The 16,086-nt window shown below is 40.2% G+C and overlaps 1 protein-coding gene across 2 annotated transcripts in view; it reads right to left on the bottom strand.

The window, feature by feature from the left end:
• Positions 1 to 16,086, bottom strand: part of mkxa (mohawk homeobox a) — a 1,121,182-nt gene that overhangs the window by 1,062,175 nt on the left and 42,921 nt on the right. The window lies entirely within an intron of this gene.

The raw sequence follows: 16,086 nt of genomic DNA on the forward strand, positions 1-16,086 counted from the left end.
ACAACGACACAAATCTCTGTGTGTTGCTTTGTCTCCCACCTAGAAACTAAATGCATGTATGGAACAGACTGAGAGAAAGAAAAGACTTAAAGAAAGTCTTATTTATTCTGACAGTCTGTGCTTCTTAATCTGCACAACTGATTTTCAGATCATTGTCTAATTTGATTTGATCGGTTGTTATCAACAAAAGGACAATGTGAGACAGACAGATCTGCAGTTAGTTGACGGTAAATGAAACAGAGCCGGCCTGATTGCCGTTTCCTGTCCAACATGGATTTACTGAACAAAAGAAGAGACAATCGTTTTTTATTTGAGGAGAAACGTATGTTTTGCCTGACATGCATGTAAGAAACATGAATGCAAATGCAAAACAAAACTTTAACTACCATCGAGTGTCTATGGAGTCATTGCATTCGCCAGCGGGCACAAGAGGGTGGTGTTGGTGGAGGCGGTGGAACATGTCAGGCCAAGTGCATCACCTGTTCCTCAAACCAAAATAGGACACAACTTGAGATTCAATTTTAGCAGCCGGTGGGACAAACCAGCAGCAGCGACAGGGCTGTAATGACTGGTGATGAGTGATGATCTCAGGCTTTCACTCACAATCAGCGTTCCCTGGTGGCCTCATTTCACTATACCTGCCACTTACTGTCATCAACTGTGAGCCCTATTAATAACCGTAGATACATTTTTTGTGTATAATTAGCAAAGTAAAAATAAAAATAAAACAAAAGCAGAAATGACAGAACAAAAGAGTCATACTTGCTACAAAATCTGTATCCGACTTAAATAATCAAGAGATTACATCTCTAACAGGAAGTTATCCAAAATAAAATCTAACTCGCTTACAATCAAAATCCCAGTTTCTCCTTAAAAGAACATTATGTCTCTGGTTATTCATGTTCATCAGAGAGAAAGATACTTTTCATTGATTTCAGCAATGGCATCTTTTTCCCTGCTTTCAATTTGCATTTGTCTGGCTGTGCCATATTAAAACACAATAAACCACAAAACAAATATTGTTTTTGTTTTCCGCCTGGCAGTACACGGCTTTGAAATTCCAAACGTCCGCCCCTTAGCTCAAACTGGTGCTGTAAAATCTAAAGTGACAAAGCATTTTTCTCTCCAAACCCCCATCCAGACTTTTTTAACCTGCTACGGACCGCAGATGTTTTACTATTTCATCATTTGGAAAATGTATACCTGCCCTTTTTCTGCGTTTGTATATTTAATCCTTTGTGAAGGCTCGTGGTTATTTGTGGTCGTAATTAGGCTGTTTCCATTAAGGAATATTACTGCTAAATGGATCCATTACTCTAGACCCTGCCTCGTCATAGGAAAAAGCCTGACCACCTCGGTGATTGGACGGAGGCCCAGTCTGGATCTCAAAACAGAAAAGACTCACACCTGAGAGAGACACAGGGAGAACTAAAGTTGTATCCATTCAAATCCATTTTCCATCGCCAACCTATGGTTTACTTTGTCCTAACAGCAAGTAAGAAAATGTTGCAGATGTTTTCTTCTAAGACAAAGCCGTTTTCTTCACTATTTCTTACAGATTTTCTTGGTGACCCTGAAACATAAAGGCAATTTGCAACCCCACATTTGCACTGCAGACCTTTTCATGTTGAATGTGCTTATAATAATTGTGCAGGACTGCAACCGAGGGCCTCATAAAATGTTTTCAGACATCAACTCTGGGAAATGTCATGAAATGGGTCTGGATATTGTCCCAACTCTGTCATTCAATTATGACAGACTCAGTAAAAGATTATCTGAGTTAAGCCTCATTCCCAGTGGTGGAAGAGCACAGGTTTACACAGGCATTTTGACCAGTGGGAATGTTCCAAAGCAACATCAACTTCTGCGCCAAACAACTGTGTAATGTGCATGAATTTTAAGTCAATTTGATAATTCTCAATCTTTTATTATCGTCTTTAGCTAAAATCACAATCACTATCTTTTTTTATCGTCTTTAGCTAAAATCACAATCACTGCAAGAATTGTCCACCATAACTTTTTTTTTACCATTTGCTAACCTTAGTCATCTGTGCTATAAGTCTGGCCCACTTCTGGGTCAATGATAGGATTTAGTTAGCTCCAAGACAAACGACATTTAAGACAAATCCAAATGTTTAAGAAAGCGGTCCAAAACTGCCTAACAAGTACTCATAGTAATTAATTAAACAAGAAGTTGTGTTTACAATTTGTTGGATTTGTATGCCACTATAATAAAGTCTTTAGCGTCACAGAAGGACAGTTGGAGCGCAGTAAATCAAAGGTTATAGCGGTTAAAGAGAATAATCAGTGTCCATGTTTCATCACCAATCAACCAAACAGTGGAGCACTCTGTAAAGAAGCATCATCTGGGGCCAAGGGTCAATTTGAACATAAAACAATATGCTCACTAACGAGATGGGGGGATCAATAAGCAGATTGGTTTGAAGTTCAGAGTTTCAATCACAGTATCTGATTGAAACCAACGCTGGAACCAGGATCTCAAATTTCCAATCATTAAAGATTTTTTGTAGCTCAGAATAGTAGACAAGGGACATAGATCAGATAATACAACAAAACAATGCCATTCTTTAAAATTGACAACATGTTTTAGCAGTGTACATTTCTTTGTGCATTCTTGAACTAAAGATAATTTAGCTGCTCCTAAATCGCATGCTGCCCACGGGTTATTGGTTAAGAAGAAGAGGAATCATTTATTAGTCTCAACCACAGTTCATATTAAAGGAGGGGAAAAGAAAAACACAGCCATCACACGCTGAAAGAGGGCAACATTTAGCCTGCACAATACAGAGGGTATTGTTTAAGTCGCACATTGTCTGCTAAAGGTCTGTGTTAAAAAGTTTGACTATTTTCCTGCCTGTCAGAATCACAGCAGCATTGACGCAGCCCTACAGCCCGCAGCATTTGTTGTCACTGATAGGGCTGAGTGTTCTCTAAATGGGTGACACTGACACTAGGATGTCACCTGGACTTTGTTTCCTAGCGTGTCTCCACCTACCCACCCTAGTCCCTCAGGGTGATTCCCAGCTTTAGCTCCTCTCACTCCTCCCTTGTGCATTGAGAGACCAAACAATGCATCTCTGAGGCTCTGGGCTATTTTTACACCTCCTAGCTTTGTTATCCTCTCTTCTCTCGTGAATTGTACGAAATGACAGGGCTGATCAATTGCAAAAATTATTTTGGGGACTTTGGAAGAACGTAAATGGGGCCCACAGGGCTGGTCCTGACTTAAGGTCTTATTGTTATACAGTGCCATTATGGTGGCAGCCCATAGCGTGACAGCGTTTTGACAACAGCTCCTTTCGATTATAATGCCGAGTGACATATTGCTGTTAATGATAAACAGATTGAGATTCTCCATGTTGCATGTAGCACCGAGTGACTTGGCAAACATTAGATGGAAAATGCTGCTATTGTGACTATAGTTCAGACAGATTTGATTCAGTTGATGGGAAGCACACTCCTAAGAAGTGAAGTATTACTGTCCATGTCAGCTGAAATGAGGTTGTTTTTATAACTCTGGTAGGTGCGGTTTTGGCATGTCTTCTACACTATGTTTGGTTAAAATCAGATTCTTAAAAAAACATACAACTGTGTCACAGTAAACCAGGAGGCCTTGATGATGGACTGTGTTTGACTTCAAACCTCAAGTCATTAGAAAATAATGCATTTTCATACAGTTTTGGTGAGTCTAGAGTGATAGATGTTATAGGGAAAAAAATGCCAGTCCACAGTTTATTGGTTATGTGTCCATGTATAAATTTGCCACATGTTCCCTGTAACATTCTGCCCTGCCAGTGAAGCATGTTTGTGGATCTTTTTCTTTATTCTTATTAAGTGCCTTTTATCCAGTGCCTGGTCTTAACCATGATGAAATACTTGCCAAATCCCAATCATTTGGATTTCTGTAAATAGACCAGTACACTATCGTGAACACAAACGACACAGTGGATACCCTCTAATAGTGCATATCAATTGCTATTAGGAAACAAGGGGAAAAAAAGAAAAAAACAAGAGGCTTGGATTAGCCATGAATCTCTAAGAGGCCAAATAAATAAAACCATAAGTGGGAGATTTATCCCAGATGGACACAAGAGGAGTCCTCAGGAGTTAGTGTTATCCAAAAACCATCAGGGTTAACCAAAGACGTCAAGGTACCTGCCTTACCTAACCCTCCTTTCATCATTAAGGGCTTAGTGGCCTTACATGTATTTTTACATCCACTGCTCTGAGACACGTCCATCGAGACACAAAGGTGCTTCAGGCTGCTCTGACAAATGAAAACCACTTGGGAAGACAGTGATTCTGTCTTCTGACTTTGAGGTAGAACAACCTATGAATATAACTGTCATTACGTCAAACTAGATTTTAACACTGGGTTAAAAACCTAAGGTCGTGCAGATTAAACTAAATGAAAACTTGGGACATTGCACTAAATGTCCCAAGACATGAAAGACAAAGAAAGTCAGAACAACTTCACTGCTTCACCAAACACAAATTTTCAGCTTAAGTGGCTGTCAACAAATTGAGGTATATAAAAAATATTGTTTTATAGTGAGAATCAACAAGTCATCCAGCGGCTCAGCTGGCAACTTCCTTGGGCTTTCCTTCTTGGGGCCAGGTCTGCCTGTACTGTCAGCCTGATTTGTATGTGTAAATAAGCCTGAGCCTGACCATGCCATCCTCTGGCTCTGACATCAGCGATGAAAATGAGCCACAGTATGTCAACAGCCTCACACTACTTTAAATCAACGTGCTCATCCCGCTTCATTTAGCATGTGCTGATGCTGCTGCCTGACTGTATCCTGTCTGTCAACCCCTCTTCTACAGGCAATTTCATTTTTCCAAAAATTCTGTAGGCTATTTTGCTCATGGAAAACATCTCCTGTCAGAAGGGCTAGCAGCAGCTAATACCTTTCTACCTGTCAGTGCCCTTCTGACATCTGTTCTTATGATTTAATAACAGAAAGAAAACGCTGCGCCCACACATGGTCACCAGGCTCCTGTCACCTTGTTGCGGTGAGCTTAGTGATGCTAAATAACCATGTCCTGCTTCCGATGTATGTCTAAATGCAGCAGCACATGGTAACGGTTGCATTAGGGCTGACCCGAAACTGCCCAGTCAGTCCTGTTTCTGAGACATGGAGCCTGTCTTTTATCAGTCCCCATTAGAGGGGACAGGGGCCTTGTGTTCATTGTGTGTGTATGTGCATGTTGTCGTACGTAGGCTTTGCCGGAGCAGCCACATTAATCTCTGTGAGTGAGCACTAGCAGGTGTGAACCTATGTCACTCCTAATCACCATGGCAACAGAGTCATGGCACCTGGAGGTGCGAGGGTGTGTCATGTTTTCATCATCACCCACTAAACCCGCTCACCCACAAATTGCACTCAAATGAAGCGTAACAAGGAGGTTATTTGCATTAAAGGTACAGTGTGTAGAATGTAACCACATCTAGTGTTGAATTTGCACACAGAGGTTGAATATCCCATGGCTTGCTAAATGCATACAGGCCTGTTGAAGAACAAATACTGCTTTCAGTTACCATTAGGACAGAAAAAGTATTTATTTATCAACTGTAGGCTAATGAAAAGGTTGAAACAAATGAAAATAGAAAATGGACAATAACTCTTTCAGCAAGATGGACTTTAGATTTGTGCTAATCAACCGCAGCATAATCATACTCAATACTGTTAGCGCAGTCTCATCAGTATTCTAAGAAGCACTACCACAAGAGCGAGAGTTTGACATAACTGATGTGTTTGAACTGCTCTTGTTTAGTCTAAGAGAACCGAAGCTTAGAGCCTCCAGTACTTTACTATACCCCCCCCCCCCCCCCCCCCCCCCGAGAGGTGCTCTGACCCCCCGAGAGGTGCTCTGACAATATTTTTAAGGAAAGTGTGAATTCTATTCTTTCCACTCTGCATGGTCAGAGCAATCAAAGAGATCTCTCTATGATCAATATTCTGTTGTAAATTACAAAGGACTTTTTTCTTCAGCAGACTCCTTCCCTCTGACTAGACTGATGATTTCCACTCCATGGCCTTTTTGAGGTTTGCCTCAAGCCTCAAGGCAAATGCAAACCAAACGTTTTGCTAAACTGCAAGAATGCATATTTTTTGGGCATTGTTTTTGTTTCCCACAAGGTTCGTGAGTTGAAAGGTAGCATTACTGAGAATCTCGTACTTTGTATTTTGTCAATAAACAAATACTTAGATAAAAAATATAATATAAATAATATAAAATAAATATTTTTATTTTCTTGAGGGACTTTTTAAAGCAAAGCTTACATCAAACAAAATCTCAGCCTTATTATATGCAGGCATTCTATTTTTTTATCCGAATAAAGAGAATGAGTAATAATAAAAGCTATTTCATCATGAACAATACAATTTTCAATAAAAATGTGTTTATCCTTTCCTAAGAAAAGTTTTTTTTTTTAAATACAAGCATTTCCTGAGATAATATGACAGTAGATGCAACAATTATCTACAAGCACAGCATCAATTCACCTCCTGCTGTTAGCCTTTATGATCAGACTCTTGATAATCTATAATGATCAACTTCAAAATATCCTCCTTGCAGTGTAATAATTTAAGCCAAGCTCAAGTACTGGTGGTTTTTAGGATATCCCGATAAATGCACCCTTAATTTCTCCAGGTCTTAAGTTCATCTGGCAGCAGGGATAAGCAATGGCTTGTGGAGGAAATTCTTTGGGAAACTTCAGGCTGGAATGCAGCATGGTTGACTCCCAGAAGGCCATGCTGCAGAGGCCCCAGTGTGGCTGCCACACGCCATGACTGCCAGGGGTCACCTATGGAGCCCGGACCCTTCAGCTCCAGGCTCAGTGTGCATAATGCGGGGTTCACATGTCAGAATATTTCTCAGCTTGCTGATCAGCCCCCACGCTGTTTCTCCAGCCATCATCCGCAGGGACCACAGTGAGTCAAAGGATGTGTGCAAGATGGAGGCCAAGAGTCAGATAAGCACATTGAGATCAGAGATAGAAGAGAAAAATTGGGAAAGCAATGGAGTGTGACACAGGGATCTTGCAGAGAGCCGAGCTGTTTACTTTCTGAAGAAGGTGATGGTGGAGCCAAAAGCAGCTAGTTAATGCTGGGTGGCAGCTCTCAGAGGCCGGGCCCCCCGGGCTCTCAGTTGGCTGGCCCAGCTGTCATCTTTCTAATGATTTCTTTATTTTGCAGGAAGAGCTTGTCGCCAAGGGAAACGCGCCACTTCCGGCAAGGGGAAACCCGACGCTTGGCCAGGCTGACGCGGGGACCCGCTACGTCTGCAGCCACATCACAAGGGACCCACACACCCTTTCATCCTACTTGTGTTTCTTTGCTTTCTTTCCCTCTATATCCACACAGTCATCACTATCACCCTTTCTTCTAGGGCTCCCACTTGTCCTTAGGGGTTTAAGTCTACTTCTCAGTAGTAATAGTTTTCTTTTGACGCCAAATGATTTTTTAAGCTAGTCTTTTTTGAGCACCCACATGTGTCAGTGATACTTTGATAAAATCTTCTTACTCTATGAGTAGTTTGGCTTTTTTCCAAGAAAGTTGGCAGACAAATTGAGTACATTCATGAGGATTTGAGAATTAAGGTACGAACATCAATAACTGATTTTATAAGTTAGCATATTCTCAAGTAAAATGCAGTTATTTGTTGCTAATTCTAATTTCCTTTCAATGCTAATTTATTGTAGGTAATGGAAGTTGTTTATTTAGTCACAAAAATGCAACAATTAAAATTATATACCTAAGACAAATGTATTTTTTTATTTTAATTTATTATCAATCAGATAACAAAATGTTTTGTCATCATCATACTTTTTTTTTTCAAGAAATGCTCAACCACATTTAATATAATATAATAATATAATTTAATAATTATTATAAAATAATTTGTAAACTGGTTCAAATTCAGTTCGATCAGTGAGCTTTGGGCCTTCTGTGACTGATTTCATTCTGACAAAGCTTCGCCTTTACGCTAAGCTCATACCAAGCCCCTGAGCCCTAACGTTTTCCCAACACTTGGTCAAAAACCTTGAGAAGGCCTTGAAGAAAACCACCACTCCCTCCTCTTCCCCTCCGAGCATAATCAGGCCCAGCCTCCCAATCATGAAACCCAAGTGGAGAGCGACTCACAGCCGTTCCCCATGTTTCTCTCCAGGCCCCTGTTGCTGATTGTTCCAGAAACAACAGATGGAAATTGTGAGCGTAAACATGTAAATATTGCAGGAGTCATGGCTGAAAGCAGCACGGAGCAGGGGTCCCCTCCGCCATCACAGGGAAGCTATTACAACATGAAACGGAGCAAAGCCTTCAGAAAACAACCACTTTATGTCAGATGTGATGGCTGTCAGGACCCGACACACAGAAGCATAAACATGCACGAAGCCACATAAACACATGCAGTCTAAGAAAATGGACATAAAAGAAAGAATGAAATCAAGCTTAGGCTGTGTCATTTTTTGCTCATTAAAAACTAATGAACTATGCTGTGATGTCGATGATGTGTCACTCAGTTAGGACAAGCAGAATATAATATTTTCATGACTTTAGCATTCTTCTGTGATAACATATTGCCGAAAAACTAAAGAAAATATAGTTCTGAGTCTTTATTTGTGTGTGTGTAAAATTGCTCCCATTTTAAGAGTTCTTAATTGTGGTGGTGCAATCTATGCAGGGGCACCTGAGAGTCAGAGCATGCAGAGCACACTGGAAAAGTAAACATTTGCCGAGACTGATTGGTATCCAAACCACAGGACCGTTACCTGTCAAGTTCCAACAAAACTTGCTGACTTGATGAGATGTGTGTGTGTGTGTGTGTGTGTGTGAGTGTGTGTGTGAAAATTTGTGTGTATGTACATGATTATGGTATGATTGAAAGTGAGGCCTGCTTGAGACACTAAGAAGGTTCTGGTTAAAATCAGAGGGTCTGCTCTGCTGTGGACTGACAACGCCATCATATAATCTAAATCTGCTTCATTTGATTTCTGACAGCATGCAATGAAAATGCACATTTGCAGAGAGAGGAAAAGGAAAAATCAGCCTTGATGAGGCAGACAAATGTTTTTCAAGACGTTACAATGGTCAAGACCTGGCAGTTGACACGCAAAACCTAAACAGTCTCCTTGCAAAAAACGAGACAAATATGTAAGTCTATCTATCTATGTTTTCAACTCTCATTGACAATCTGTCCACCCCGTCCATGACACCCTAACAGTCTCTCTGCTGACAATCTGTCCACCCCATCCATGACACCCTAACAGTCTCTCTGCTCTTATACTGTACAACTGGCTCGTGCCTAGACCTTGTACATGTTCATACTTTCTGCTTTCTGTTTCATTTTTACACTGATGCTGTCGTTGATTCATATTGATTTGTCTTTTACACTCCTGCTATTTATGTTTTCATGATCAGTTTGTTCCAACTTCTCTACACGATACATTGATATCTCAACAACACAAAACAAGCTTTAGCTTCTGCATGATATTCTACATTTTGACATTTGCATATCACAACCTTAAATCACAGCATTAAAGTGTGTTGGTCATTTGGTAATTTGTGAATTCCGTCGCATCAGTTTGTTTTTGTGTATCTAGGAACACCACTGACAAATGGAACAGTCAGGAAACTGTCAGTGCTGGAGGCTAAAAACAATAGAGATGCTGCCATTTATTTTCAATGTGTAATTTTCTATTGGCAGGTGGGTGATAACTGTGATTAAATCTGGGCTTTAGCCTGCCATCAGCATTATTGTGTCGGGATTCCCCCGGTCCCAGCTCTCCAGATCCTCTGTCACATTCTGTTTTGCCAGTTTGAAGCCCTGCCAGCTGGCCCTGTGTCACGGCATAACATAGAGCATCTTCACCCCACATAGGCCCCCGCACATGAAATTCTCTCTCTCACACTCTCTTAAATATATAAACAGAGTCTCAGTCATGCCTATTTTTTCTCACCTCCCCTTTCCCACAACCCTCCATCACCCACCATTTAAAACTCCACACTGACATCAGGCAGCAGCATTGTTTTGTTTTGTTTATTTTTGTCTTCCCTTCTCTCTCCAGCAGTGCATCTGTCTATCATACTGTGTTGATCAGCTGCACAGCAGCCACTGGTGGCAGAGAAGGGAGGTCACGTCGGGTTTATGGTGTATTCCGTGTCTGCACACTTTGTGGTTGTTGGTGATTACAGCTGAGTGTCAGGTCTGGCATATGCGGGCACAGGCTGGGACAGCAGCTAAAGGTCAGGTGTGGTAAAACAGCAAGGTTTCCTATTGATGTCTGACTGGTGTATTTGTTTAAGAGCAAGGAGGCGAGGAGAGCAACGGCCGCTCTCATTGGCTTTGGCTGAGGCCTCTTTACCTCACACACATAATTGGAGAGGTTTCAGCATGAGTTTGAATCATCCCTGGGCCATCAGCCTCATAATTACCCCAATGGCCCTCCAAACACTGACAAATTATTCTGAGGTAATCTGACCTCCACTGAAAGGCCAAATGTGGTTGATTCAGTCATTTTAGACACTTAAACAGTGACGCACAATAATAACAGCAACACAAAATAAAAGTTGTTCTTTCAAGCTCGTATGGTATTGTTTAATCTGGTAGGTTTTTTTTTTAATTTTCAGCAGTATATTATCACTTTCTGAGTATTGTTTATAAGTGTTAATTTCTATCAGTAGTAACTAACATAGTTCAAGCCAATTAATATGAGACACTCATGCAATATGTTTTTGGGTTTTTTTGGCAGTTTTTCAAATTTTGAAAATTTAGTTAAAGGATTGGCTTTGTAAGGAGGCTATCGTCTGTGCTAAAAAACAAAACATGGCTGCTACACCTAAAGGCACAACATGGTCCTATGAATTCTACTCTCCTCTAGGTCACGTAAGCTTTTATTTTTTCTTTTGTCTTGTGACCACAGCTTTTTACGGATTCACAAATGAGCCTGTGACACACGTCAGGTGGCTACAGTATATCATTTGTGGTGTGACCTCTTGAATTGCACGACTCATGCTGTGAATGTGTCAATATTATGAACTGCTGTCATCTGATCTAATGGGGTCCATGTCAGTGGACAAGCTTTGACTCATGTCTGCACAGACAGACAGAGACGTACACAGTGGGAAGGGTGGAGAATGAGTGTGTCACTGTGTTTCTTTTCTTGGCCATTGTTTTAACATGCTTCACCCATGTACAACTTGTTTAGTGTTTGCGAGCGACGACATATCCGATTACATTTTTTAACCGCCATAAGATCACAGCTTTCTCGGTGGTGTAACTATGACGACGGGAGAATTTTCCTTCCTGTTTGCTGATTGTATGACAGTGTTTTTGTTCTGTCAGCCCAAAATCATAGCCTGTCTTCTGAGCTACACGTAGGGAAATGAGCCGTCTTGGCAACCACTAAAAGTGGGCTCTTGTGTGTGGACGCTGTCGTGTTGCCTGTATAAAAAGAAACAAATGCCAAAAGACACAAGACATTGGATGTACTATACACAAAAAGAGTCTGTCTTCGACACTGCCGACATTTACAAAAACGAAGAAAAATAGATGTTGAAAATCATTATTACCACTTGTTTTTATTTCATCTGCTGCAGCACAGCGTCTGCTGTTGATGCTGCCTACGTTTTTGTTTATTTTTAGTATCTATATCTGTTTAGTTTGGGTGTGGGTGATTCCCAATGGGTGCTTAGAATGATTTTACCAATGACCTCATGCGGTATACACACTTGTCTACTGAAGGAAGCTGGAATCGGTTCAGATTGTTTTAAGTTTGTGTAAATGATCCATTTTCTAACATGGCTGAATAGTCTGGGAGTCGGGTGGGCCGCAGACATAGTATGTGTACTTTCTGATTGCTCATCATAGGCAGAACTAATGTCAAATGGAAAGGTGTCGAAGTGAACATGCTAAAGCTGTGACTCAACCATTGAAACCAAATCCAAACACACTGGAAAATTTAGGTTTATTATTAGCGAAACGATTGAAATAATTCTATATGATTCCTGCAAACTCACACACACACACACACACGCAGATTTAAACTCCTGTCTGGGACCCAATGAATCCCAATGGTTAAAAGCCACATTAAAGGTAAGCGTTGTTATTCTGCCTCTCAGTCCTGCTAGACTCATCAGTTATCCTCTATGGCCCTTCAGGATGTCTGCCATCCCCTCCATCCCGCCCTGCCTCCCTCCTGTTTGTTTTAAGAAAAATCCCACTCTCAAAGTGGGAGGATGGAGTGGGCGCGTCTGACACAAAAGTAAAAACACATCTTTCATGTCTAAATAAATCTGACAAAAATTGTTTTATGAACTGCCACCTGAAGGTAGCCCTAAAATCTGCGTGGAGCAAAGTGGCCATAATGCTTAATCCAATTGGCCTCCTAACTTCGAAACCGTCTTAGCAGATGGTAAGCTGTAATATGAAAGTTATTCACCCACTCACTACAGCAGTACGTCTGTTATATCACCATGTCCTGTTATTCTTTATGGCTTCCATAGGCACTAAAGAGGAGAGAAGTTATTTTCTTTTCATTACTTCTCTCTCTTGGGGGACTGGGAGACTTGGTCCAGCTCTTCCCCTTCAGTCCAGAAATTCTTTTCAATTAAAGCCCTATCCTACCAGATGGTAGAGACATTAGGGCCAGTGCTCTGTTCATGTGCTGCCCCTGCAACCAATGGACAGCCATTTCATTTACCAGGTAGTAAATCATAAGGCACCTAATGCCCCACAGCATAAGCTAAGAGGCAAGCACCAGCCTGGGCAAAGTATCATACTAAACTTTGACCACTGTAAACCTCCGCTCCATCATTCACACATGTATTGTCTTTGCCATAGATCAATTAAAAGGATGAGGTCTAAATAAAGGGCCATTTGTAAAATGGACGTCCTCTAAGAAGCGAAACAGCAGCAGAGAGCATTGGAAGCGTGAATAATTTATCCCGAAACCCTATCACATGGTTGTATCAGTTTCCATCATAAAGCTTGGCCAGAGAGCGTTTGGAGGGAATACATCAGCTTGTGTGACAGGCTCTGCAGGGAGGGTACAGTACTGGGTCTTCTAGGCAACAACGTTCACATAAATCCACTCACTGTGACAGGAAGAAGAGACTGAGAGGAAATGGCTCAGAGTGACTGTGGCATGAGGACTTCGCCAACAGCACAAAAAGAGAAAAGAGAAAAAACATTGTTTTCTTTATAGTGACAACAATGAGGCTTTTGTACTGCAAAGGCCTCTGGTATACATCATACACCAAAGGATACGTTTTTACATGATATTCACATATTATTGATGTTCTATGAGGGGATTTTTGCTCTTTTAAGGGGAGTCTGGGTTTTTTTTTAAGACAGTTCTTAATATCTACTGCAAAAACACCTTATATTCACAAAGTAATATCTTTATGTATAGTACGACTAGAGCTGCTTTGAAGAGGTTTTTGACTGTGTGTGAATGTGTTTTAAAACGAGATTAACTTACAGCAAATGGCAGCAAAAGAAAATGTATTCTTAAAGTTTCATGAAGTAACAAACAACTACAACTAAATGTATTTCACAAAATATCGAATTAAATTTTGGATGATTTCCCCAGTTCATGTGTTAAATATAATCTTATGGCTAACATTTAATTACAGTAGCTTCATTAGTTTCTGCTCACCTTTGTCTGTTTGTTGTTTTTTCAAGAACTCTTTATGCTAAGCTTATTTTGGGCCAACCTGTATTATTGTTTTGCTATATTTGTTGCTAACTTTTCCTATTTGTGTGGGATGTTCACTTAGCTAATCTTACATGCTTTAAATTAAGTTTCCCACTCTTGCCATATATATATATACAGTATATATATATAAACATTAATTTAAATGTTTTAGTGTTAGAGTTAAAAAAACAATTAAAGATTAAAAATTGCTGTTGCTGTAAAAATGTGCTTTTCATTATTCATGGTAAAAAATGTTCTTTGATTGACTCAAATCAATCGCTGACCCAAAGACACTGTCTGGTCATATTACAGCTATCAATAGTAGCAACCACCGAGTCAATGAACATTAGTCTCTTCTGCGATTGCTTCTTTTACAAATTCCATCCTTCATCATCCTGTATCGCTCTAAAAACAGTTCACTTTTCCTGCCATTCTAAAGAGACACCACGGTAAAAGATACAAAACAATGACAGCTGAAACACTGTGACTGAGCTCCGAGGTGTTATTTGCTCTTTCCTGTGACTCACTTTGTTTCCTGTGTTCATGATATTACAGTTCACACATGGGTGAAACAGGAGTGAAAAAATACCCCAGGGCTGAACAACCATCAGCAAAGCGAATACCATTAATCATCTTTTTAGTGGGTTCACCCAGGTTAAAACGTCCCAGGTATATCTGTTCATTTCACTGTGAAAATGTACTGTTTATACTGTATTCAACAAAAAATTTACTGTAATTATTTTTGAATTCCACCCTACTTTAATCTAGCCTGTGGTTAACAGTAATCCAAAATATATGTAACTGAGACGCAGGATATTTAGTAATGGTCTCTTTGGTTTCACTTTGGAAATGGATATTATTGAAATTTGGAGCAAACAGACTCAACAGCAACAAGGCTACTGCTCTATATGGCTATAGCGATAACAGGTGTGATCGCTAATCAAAAAATATATGGCGTCTTATATATTTATATGCTTGAAATTCTTGTTTCATGTTCAAGTAAAGTCTCCGCAAAAAACCTTGCTTACTTTAAGAAAAATAGAGTTTATATTTTAATAAAAATTGTTCATTATTATAATTTTGTTTACAGCTGACTTTAATCCACTGGGTGAGGGTAACTAGTGTGTGAATAGTGACTGTACAGCTTCAGACCATAAAACTACATTCGATATTGGATAGCTGCAGCAGCTTCCCATTTTTGTTGATTTATACAGCCTAATTATATGTCTGTTTTATAGTGGCCTAATATTTTAAGGATAGAGGAGTGATCTATTTGTCCCGGGAAAGCAGAAAATCTACTGTGTGCTATGATAAAGAACATCATAGCTCATTTGCGGCCCATTTCCTGTCACGTTTGGAGGCTTGTAAAAACAGAGCTCCTGGTGAGTGAGTCCAAAGCAGCGAGTCTAAACTCACCTCAGCTTTGTCTGGGGCCAGCAATCATAGCCCGTAACTCCCACTGCTCCCAGCTGCAGCAGGGAAGAAGGAGAAGAGGCGCTGAGCACTGATTGGCTGAAATTGCCAACAGGCTCACCACAATCTATGTCTGAAGTCAGCTCCAAACCTGGCCTGTCCCAGTGGAAAGTGCCATTTTCTTAAGGCTTGAGTGAAAGATTGGTGCGGGACAAGACGTGAGCTTGTTAGACTGCTCTCTCTTTACCAGCTCCTGGTTCAATCGCAGCAATGGGACGTTGGAGGAAATCCCACAGAGCTGAAACGAGACTCAGTCAAAACAAAGGGCTCCTGTCAGGGCCAGAGCCCACAAGCACTTTCACACACACTGTCCTACCTGCTAAAGGTGTTTGTAGTATCTTTACTTATGACAAGGATTGATGCAGAAGAAAGTCAGTCTGATGCACTGCCTTTAACGTTGAAAGAGTTTTGGTTCCTTGATAATATTCTCATATGTATGAGACTATAAAACCACTGCTTATAAAACCACTGCTTCAAGAGCCAAATTAGTTTAGCACAAATTGGAAGCAGTTTGAAAGGAAACCTTAAGTAATTCACCAAGTGAAACTCATGATTAATATCATAAATGTGTTGTTCACAAATGTAAAGTTTTAGCTTTATATGGCTGTTTTCATAAGAGATGCTCTGATAGACCGACCAGTGATTGCTCTTGCAGCCGATCAGTAACAATCAGTATTGGCAAGTCACAGTTGGAAAATCGGAATCTGCCAAAAAATATATATAAAAATCTATACATAACGTTTATGAAATTCAAAATATTCAAGGTTAAAATAATTTATAATAAGTTATTCTTTAATTTTATGTTAAGATGTCTGTTATCTTTATTTCATTAACAAGGTTATAACTGTTACTGTCCAGAACAGTGCAGTGCTCCACCTACAATACCA

The sequence above is a fragment of the Cynoglossus semilaevis genome, chromosome 3 (genome assembly GCF_000523025.1).
Source record: "Cynoglossus semilaevis isolate Cse_v1.0 chromosome 3, Cse_v1.0, whole genome shotgun sequence".
Taxonomy (NCBI): Eukaryota; Metazoa; Chordata; class Actinopteri; order Pleuronectiformes; family Cynoglossidae; genus Cynoglossus; species Cynoglossus semilaevis.